The 9,790-nt window shown below is 43.4% G+C and overlaps 1 pseudogene; it reads left to right on the top strand.

The window, feature by feature from the left end:
* The first annotated feature begins 4,916 nt into the window (after positions 1-4,916).
* Positions 4,917-9,571, top strand: LOC127185146 (N-alpha-acetyltransferase 10-like; annotated as a pseudogene).
* The last annotated feature ends 219 nt before the right edge of the window (positions 9,572-9,790 follow it).

Genomic DNA, 9,790 nt, shown 5'->3' on the forward strand with positions numbered 1-9,790 from the left:
CAAGTATCCCTGAATAAGTCCAGCACTTGCCACATAGCCCAGACTACTCTTCAATTCATGGCCATCCTCCTGCCTCAGCCTCCTGAGTGCTGGGTTATAGGCATGCACTACCACATCTGCCCATATTATTAGTTACAATTGTTTATATTTTACTGGAGCTAGTTTACAAACTCAACTTTATTATAAGTATGAATGAGTAGAAGAAAATATGATATGCAAATGGTTATTATTATCTGTCTTCTCAATGATACACTGAGGGTCTTTTTTTTTTTTTTTCCCCAAGACAGGGTTTCTCTGTGTAGCCTTGCCTGTCCTAGACTCACTTTGTAGACCAGGCTGGCCTTGAACTCACAGCTATCCATTTGCCTCTGCCTCCATGAGTGCTGGGATTACAGGTGTGTACCACCAAGCTGCCTCCTAACTTAGGGTCTTAACACACATTCCCCAGGGGTAAGAAGAGACTATGATATCACAGTTCCATATTTGAACAGATTCATTTCCATTTCACTGGACTGTCTGCCTGCACCAACACCTTGCTTTTTGTATTGAATAGTTTTATAATCAATTTTTGTAGCCAGTACCACAAGTAACTCCTTTGTTCTCTTCTTAAACCACAGAAGCATGCATTCTTCTGGCAATGGATGTGGGCTACAGACTCATTCCTTTTGAAATGCCATTTGTTTATTTGGACTGTTTTTTTAACCACAGTATATTTTATGTCATGATTGTGTCATCTTTTATATTACCAAACTTGTAACTTTTAATATCTCCATCTGGAGATATTGGAGCAAGACACAGTCCATTTTTCTAAAAGTCTCTAGTGGGGGCAGATCATGACAATGAAATTATTTGTGAGAAACAATGATGAAATGGCAAGACTCCAAGCTAAGTTTCAGGAGTTTTAGGAACCTGGAGGTGACCATTGCTAGATGTACCTCTTCAGCTGAGTTCCCTGTATCTAATATGAGTAGTAGTAGTAGTAGTAGTAATAATAATAATAATAATAATAATAATAGTAGTAGTAGTAGTAGCAGCAGCAGCAGCAGCAGCAGCAGCAGCAGCAGCAGTAGTAGTAGTAATTCTAATGAACAGAAAGGCCAGAAGCAGATCTCTTGGAGAAAAACAACTTGGGTAATGAATTTCAGGATCTTGTCAAAGTAATTTATATAGTCTTATCATATTAAAGAATCTACCACACACATAAAAAAGTATTTATTGGAACTCTTTAAGTCCACTATTGTTGATGACCTTCCCTTATATATGGCAAACAAAACAAAACAAAACAAAACAAAACAAAAAAACAAAAACCCTAAAGATCAGCAAATAAGAATGTCATTAAATGCCTGCCCCATCCTCCTGGAATTCCCACTGTTCACTATCTGGCTCCCCCTGTCTCACTGGAAAATGTGTCTCCTTTCCCATCAGAACCTGCACTCTCAGCTTCTCATTCAGAGTTCACTGAATCACTAATCCTCATTTGCTCCTTAGCCATCCCACCCAGCTCTTCTGGCTATCCCTTCAGCAGCTAAACGAGTTCAAATATTCTCATCTTAGCAACCCCAAAAAGAAAAAAGCACATTTCTCTTTGATCTTATATCAACTTACCACCCTCTTTCAGCCTTTCCCCACCATAGACAAGCTTCCTGATGGGAGCCAGTTCCACCATTTTATTCACTTAGTCCCCTCCAACTGTGCCCTGCATGCACTGTAATCTACATTGACTTAAGATCCTTCCAGCTCTGTCTGAATTTCCACTTCATCAACATTTTTATTCTATATATTAACTGGAATAATATGAATGTAAAACACTCTTCATGACTCCTTTAGTCCAAAAATACTTTTGTCCTGGAAGCCCACCCCCACCCCAGTCTCCTCTCTAGGGATTCTTCTTGCTTTCTTGGGTTCACATTCTTAGTTCCTTTCATAGATAGCTCTTTTCCTACAGTGCAGCTGTGTCCTTCCTTTAGATCATATCACGGTCCACACCTCTGTTGACCTGCCTCATGCCCACATCTGTATTCCTATCACTATAGTTTTTCTAATGCAAAACCTAGTTAGGCAGCCAGAAAGCATATAAATTATCATTTCTCTCCTCCCTGGGATGATGACTTCTTCTTCCTCTGGTTTTGTTTTGTTTTGTTTTTGCTTTTTTGGGGGGAGAGAGGGGTGTTTTTTGTTTTTGTTTTTGTCTCCTCTTGGCCATGATACCCCCAAACCTACAGGTTATTTTAAGCTTCTCAAGACTCATGAATATTAATAAAGTACATTTACTTTTGAAATTTCCCTCCCCAATCCTTTTATTATCTTCCCTCTATATTAGTTCTCACATCGACTTGTGGGATTAACTGATTCCTGCATTATGGTGTGTTGAGGTCCTAGCCATGGATAATTGTAAGTATGATCCTACTTGGAAGTAGGCTCTTTGCAGGTGTACGTCAGGTCAAGTGGACCATATGGTGTTACGGTCAGCCGTAGCTAGTGGCTGGCATCTTCAGAAGAAGAGAGGAATCTGATAGACAGACACACAGCGAAGAATGGTGGTGCTGGCGGCAGGACTTGCAGGACAGTTGCTGCGAGCCGAGGAACTCCAGCAACTGCACACAGCTAGAGGAAGCAAGGGTGGATCCTCCCCAGAGTCCTCACCGGAGGAATAGCTCTGCAGTAATTGTGAGAGAAGATACCCTGCTGTTTTAAGCTTGGGGTCCCTATGCTATGCTAGGCCCAGGAGATGACTTGTAATCTATCACCCAGATTATTGCACGAATATGCTAGCCCATATCTTTTCTTCAGACTCATCTTCTACCATTAAGCTGGCAAGAGTACTTTTCTTAAAAGGAAAGTGTTATCTCGTGATAGCTTCCATTTTAAAATTTCTGAATCCTCCATTTCATCAGTTGCAGATACATGGCTATTTCATAAGGCCTTTAAGAGGATTAAATGAGAATTACATGTAAGGTGTTAAACTAGTAGGGTATTTTCAGTCTTAGTTCAGGTTAATGTCAAAAGGATGACAAGAATACTAGAATACCGCATGCCTCTACATACTGAGGCAATGTTGTGTGTCAGCCCTGCCTAGCAGAACTGTCTGCAATGGTGGAAATGCATCTGCTGCTCAGTGTGCCAACTCCAGGCAAACATGATTATTGAACACTTAAAATGATAGTGGAACTCCAGAACTACATTTGTGCTTTATTTGAATTTGAGAAAGTATCTTGCTATGTAGCTCATACTGGTATCATACTTTTCAAAAAGACTTATTTTTATTTCTATTTTTCACTCAAGCACCATACCTGGCAAAAACTACATTTAAAATTTAATTTAAATTTACATATACATATTGTTTGTTGCTACCATGTTGAGCATTTCTGAAACAGGGGTCAGGAGACTTTTTCTATAAAAAGCCAGATGATAAGTATTTTAAGCACGCAGGTCACATGATCTCTGTTGCAAGTAGCCACTGTAGCTTCAATGGAGCCACAGTATTTCCATTTTATTTACCCAAAAAGGTAGCAGGCCAGATTTGGCTGAGGGCTATAGTTCGACAAGTTGCCCTTTTTCAGACTATTGATTTAAATTGTACTGAGAAAACCGAAACTGCCGTTGTCAACATTAACCTACCATCTCCCTAGAGGTAAAGAAGAGATAAGTAAATAAATAAAGTGTAGAGAGGGGGCTCTGGGTGTGGTGTACTGTGCTGGGCTGTGCTGTGCTGGGCTGTGCTGTGCTTGGCTGTGCTGTGCTGTGCTGTGCTGTGTTGTGCTGGGCTGTGCTGTGCTGTGCTGTGCTGGGCTGGGCTGGGCTGGGCTGGGCTGTGCTGGGCTGTGCTGTGCTGGGCTGTGCTGTGTTGGGCTGGGCTGGGCTGTACTGGGCTGGGCTGTACTGGGCTGTGCTGGGCTGTGTTGGGCTGGGCTGGGCTGGGCTGGGCTGGGCTGTGCTGGGCTGGGCTGCGCTGTGCTGTGCTGTGCTGTGCTGTGTTGGGCTGGGCTGTGCTGGGCTGTGCTGTGCTGTGCTGTGCTGTGCTGTGTTGGGCTGGGCTGTGCTGGGCTGGGCTGTGCTGTGCTGTGCTGTGCTGTGCTGTGCTGTGCTGTGCTGTGCTGGCTGTGCTGTGCTGAGGTTTTGTAGGTGAGTTTACCACCAACAGACTGGTATAGGGCACTTCTCACTACAGGCAGAATTAGAGGGGCTCTAGAGATTTCAAAGAGTTAGGCGAATGTTCTTTGGAATCGAGAGAACGTGCAAATGACTCAGGATGATTCATGTCTAAAGAGTTTAAAGATAAGAGATTGTGCCTTGAGCTGCCTGGGAGGCAGCAGGGGGATCTGCTAGTAGCTAAAGATGTTTGTTTCCAATGGACTCAAATTAGTACTGAAGACAGATCACTTGGGCTCATGCTAAACGAGCCTCCTCCAGGAGCACCGTGAAATGTGTAACAGGCCCCAGTAGACACCTCAGGCTATACCCTTCCTCTAATGGGAGATGTGAGCAACAAACTTGAAGGTACTATGTGTGATGAGAGAAAAGGGGCCTTTGGGCCTTAGTGTGGGATCTTAGAGGAATGTGCGATGACATCTGTCCAGCTGTGGACTCCTGCTGTGATGGAGGGATCCTAGCTTCATGCCATGACCGCATCATTGAGTAAGTCTTCATTCAGTCCAGCTACCGCCTTTGTACCCTTGCAAGTGTCCAACATGTTAGTCAGAGATGAGAAAGAAGTGGCTGGAGAAAAACCTCACCTCCCTCTACCATAGGTTGTTCCAATCGGGAAGTGCAGAAGGGTTCTTAAATCCGGAGGTATAGGATTTAATGACAAACAAAAATTTTTATTACCTCAGAGTGGCCAGGGAAGCTGCAAACTTACTAAAATATTCATTCAGGGCAGAAGCAGGCTCTCATCAGGTCAGGGTGACTGAGGAGGGATGGAAGGCGACGGAGCTCTCTTCTACACGTACAGATCTACCCACGTAGATGTTTTGGAAAATGTTCAGGTATTATTGTTCTGCTCCTTCCTGGTGGAAGTCTGTCACTAGCCCTTCCAACACTCTATGCATGGTGTCCAAATTCCTGGGGGTTACAAGTCATACATTAGAGATTCAGATCTGAGTTCCTCATTTCCAACTGTCTAGAGCCCTGGGCTCCTGGTCCCCCAGTCTCCAAGAAGCCTTCCCTGCTGCTGTTCTTTCTTTCAGGGCCATGACTCTGTGGATGCTGCTGCATGGCTCTTCCTCTCTCACTTCTCTCTTGCTTATTTCTCAGGACTCATCCACAATGACGTTTCCCCCCAGAGTCTTCAGATGCCCTTCCCTCTCCCTCTCTGTTCCCCGTGAGTCTTGTACAAGCCCCCATGAGCATTTATCACAGGGGTGTAATCATTGTCTACACTAGCATGACGCCAGTCAGTCTGGCGCCTAAAGTCAAGATCATGTCTTATTTATCACAGAGGCTGTCTTAGTCGACACTCTCCAGGTGTTTGATGAATAAATGAAAAGCATTTGTGCCTTCGTGTTCACAAGCAGAAACGGAACATATATGGGGAGTCCTGGTACTCCTGTTATCAGGGTGTCATAACCATACTGTATCCAGTGATCTTGGCATGGCTGTGGAATCCTAGAGAAAAAGGTTAGAGGTATGGAAATGTTAGAGGCCAGATTTAAAAACAAACAAACAGACAAACAACCAACCAAACAAAACCAAGGCACAATGTTGCCTCAAACGATTTTTCCATCTTATTATGAAATACTTTCAATCTGCAGAACATGTGTGGGATAAAACAGTAAATTGCACACACTGACTACCAGATTTTTCAGACCCTAGATATATATAAAATTATATATACATATCTTTATAAGATATATCTTTATATCTTTGTATTTCTATTAACAGAGTTTGTAGTAAGTGTTCCATGTTCACCTCCCTGGCATATTACCCTCCAAAGGTCACTGAATTTTGTACTTGTCACAGCCTTGATTTTCTACGCTTTACAACATACAAATGTATCAGCAAATACGATATAGCATTATTTTCTGTTTGAAAGATTAAAGAAATAATATTACCTTGTACTACAACTTGTTCATTTGCCCAGCCGCTTGTCTTTGATATTGAGATATGTTACCATAATGCACGTGGCTTGTTCACTTATGTACATTCTAATTCACAATAGAATTCCACTGAAGAAAATACCAGGTTCGCTTGTTTTCATCCTGACCAACCTTGGATTTCTTTTTCCTTCACAGTGGTGCAATCAGCACTCCTTTTCTAATCTCTTTGTATACAAGTGGCATCGGTGAAAGATTTTTATCAGCTGCATTTATTTTTTATTTTGATAAATCTTTTTTAAAAAACCTATGTACTTCCCTATTGTTCCTGTACTACTTCCAAGCAGCAGCTGAGAGCAGATAGCCACACTCATGGCCTTCTGGGACCATCTCAATGCCATACCTAGTGCCACAACCTCCTCTGCCTGCCCGAGTATTTCAATCATGGCCTCTCCTGGCCCAGCTCTTACATTGCTGAGGGTGAGAATGGGAATACCCAGCCAAAATGGCAGAAGATCCAGATGATGCGCCCAGCTACATATCAGCTCGTTGGCTGTGAAGCATTTCACCTGCCCCCCCCCCCCACCCCTGCTTTGGCCTGGTTCAGAAGCTGATGGACCAGGCTTCTCCAGCCATGATAGAGAGCTTCAGTGCCAACTACGTCTCCTTGGATGTCAGGAAGAGTAACCAGGCTTCTCTGCATCTCTAATCCCACACCCTGGACTTTCAATGGAGCCCAGATACCATACAGATGGGGAAGATGCAAATATCTGGCTGACGAACCAGCCCCAGGGCCTGGTTCCTCTTGCCTCTTGTCCGAAGATGTAGGTCCTGTCTATTTCCAGGTGTTTCCCCCTGACCTCCCGGTGGCAGCTAAGTTGGCACTGAAGGAAAAGGGGCCGAACAAAGACGACATGCTTTTGAGTTCAGGAGAGGCCTGGTGTGAGGAGAAGAGCCTGGCTGCTGAGGATAACGGTGGGAACAGCAAAGACTTTAGGCAGGTCAGTAGGACTACAGAAGGCACAGATGTCAAAGACAGCTCAGGGGCCTCTGACTCTGCCTGGGAGTGTGCGCGCACCTGCGTGTGCGCATGCGCGCATGCGTGCGTGAGTGCATGGTGCGTGCGGGCATGTGTGCTTTTGTGTGTGTGTGTGTGTGTGTGTGTGTGTGTGTGTGTTACATGTAGGAATATTTTGTATGCATGTATTTAGGGGACCACAAGAAGGAAAATCCCTCAGAGGCCATTAGAGGCTGTTGGATCCTCTGGAAATGAGGTTTCAGATGGTTGTGAGGCAACATGTGAGTGTTGGGAACCGAACCCAGATCCTCTGCAAGAGCAACAAGTACTCTTAACAACCGGGCCATATCTCCAGCTCACAATTGCTAAGTGTTAGTGCCATATCTTCAAATGTATTACAAATGATAGCACTGCTTTGCAGCCAAAAGCACTCACACATAGGATTTCGGTGTCCCAGTTGTTTCACACTCTAGCTGCCCTTCTTAACCGATTATTTGGGTTTTGCCCTAGTTACAGGTAGGCGGTTGTACTAGTCACGTTTCTCTAGATGAATAATAGTACTGGTTGTGTGTTTATATTAGGTATAGATTGGCTTACAGGATGTGGCCTGGGTAATTCAATACCGACTGTGTCACACTGGAGCAGCCAAGAATTAGATAGTTGCTTAGTCCGTGCTGCTTGGTCTAGGGAACCTTGGAGTGAGCTCAGGACACTGCAAGACCAAGTTCTCCCCACAAAGGAGATTAATTTACCCCAGAGGGGCAGAGGGCGGGGAATAAATAGGAGATAGAGGATGAGGGACAAGGGGGAGAGAATAAGAGAGGCAGCTGGGAAGGGGTGTATGTCTTGGAGGACAAAAGATGCTTCTGGATGGAGAGGAGACAGGTGTGACCCCTAGGCACGTGGCAGTTTATAAAGGTAAAAGGGGAAACCCTTGTTAGGATGAAGTGTTCAATTTTAATTGGGCATGTTAATCAGGTGAGTCAAAGGTGGCTTTTGATTTCTGGACCTCAATACTTCGGTAGCTGGGCCTTGGTGGTCAGCCTCAGGAGGAGGAAGTGGCTAAATATGAAACTGGACCTTGGGGGCTAGGTTTAGGAATGTAGTCTAAGGGTTTTTAGCAAAGCAGAGGGGATAAGGAAGAAAGGCGAGGCCTGCCAGAGCCGTACTCACTATGCTTGGCCTGGTTGGAGACCCTACACAGGGCATTTCAGCAGTCCCAGTTTGGGGGTGAAGATTTGGAGGATTCCTAGAGCACTTCTCATATCCAGTCTGCACCGGAAGCTGTAAGAATTGGCTTCTAATACCTTTGAAGGAATGCTATAGCAACAGGATAGATGAACTAGCCAGTGAGGGTAGGGACAAGCAAGCCAAAAGCAAAGGGTTTTTTGTTTTTTGTTTTTCAGGTCCTTTGATCTGGGTGCTATTAGAGCCTAACCTGGATTTACAGTGAATCTTCCTGCTCCAACTAATCTGATGGAGAAAATTCCTCACTGGAGTGCCAAGCAGCTTGCATCCTAGTTAACTCTAGATGTAGGCAAGCCGGCAACCAAGAACAGCCATCACAGATCTGCCTTTATCAATTTGGTACCAAGTCACATCCCTCATGCCATGCTTAACTTCCAAATGAAAACAGTAACAAGGTCATAATTCTGTCTGACGTAACTATTATGCATACAACTATTTTAGAATGGGTTGCAAAGTCCCATAAGAAATGTTTAGTATTTTACTGTTTCATAATTTAAATATGATAATATAGGAGCATAATACTTAACCACTGATATTACCTCAAATAATTTTAGATTACAAGACAAAGAAATAGAAGAAATATAATTCAAATATTAGCTTAGTGTATATATTATATTATATAAACATAAACATGGTCTTTAACAAGTAGGACAGGAAACTCATGTCAGATATAATCTTCAATTCTGCACCTGGTCACCTGGCCTTTGCTGGTATTTATTTATTTTTGGTTTTTGCTTTGTTTGTTTTTGAGACAGAGTCTCATTGTATAGCCCTCCCTGTCCTGGAACTCACCATGTAGATCAGGCTGATTTTGAATTTACAGAGCTCTGTCTGCTTCTGAAGTGCTTGTGTTAAAGACACACTTCACCACACCCAGCTTTAGCTGGTATTTTTAACTACCTTTCTCTGTTTACCCATTTTGTATTTAAGAAATTCCTCCACCTTTAGCAAGCACCTCATTGGGTCTTGAGTACCAAATTCTATGCTAGTTTGCACTCTTTTATTCTCATAAAACAATGACCAAGATCAATTTGGGGGAATAAAGGGTTGGTTTGGCTTATGTGTTACAGTATTAGCAAAGGAAGCAAAGACAGAACTCCAGAAACTTGTAAGCAGAAGTGAAAGCAGAGCCCATAGCGCAGCAGCTCCCAACCTCCTAACGCTGCGACAGCTCCTCATGCTGTTGCATGTCTGTCAAGCCCACAACCAAGGACGGTCATCACAGGAGAGAAACCTTGCTCTGAATCTCCCTCTTGCCTGCTTACTGAAGTAGAGCATCTTTCCACCTTTTTGTTTATTGCTTAGTTTGCCTCCACTTCAGTGGAATCCCTGTCTAAATCTCTTATTTCATTTTGTTACAAGCTTCATTATAATTGGTAAGAGCAAATTCAACTTTGTAATCTTCAAATTTGCTGACTTGCAAATCTTCAGGATTTTTTTTTCCTTCTGTTTCGTTTTTTTACATCTTTTTGCAATAACTGTAACCTACTGA

The sequence above is a fragment of the Acomys russatus genome, chromosome 1, assembly GCF_903995435.1.
Source record: "Acomys russatus chromosome 1, mAcoRus1.1, whole genome shotgun sequence".
Taxonomy (NCBI): domain Eukaryota; kingdom Metazoa; phylum Chordata; class Mammalia; order Rodentia; family Muridae; genus Acomys; species Acomys russatus.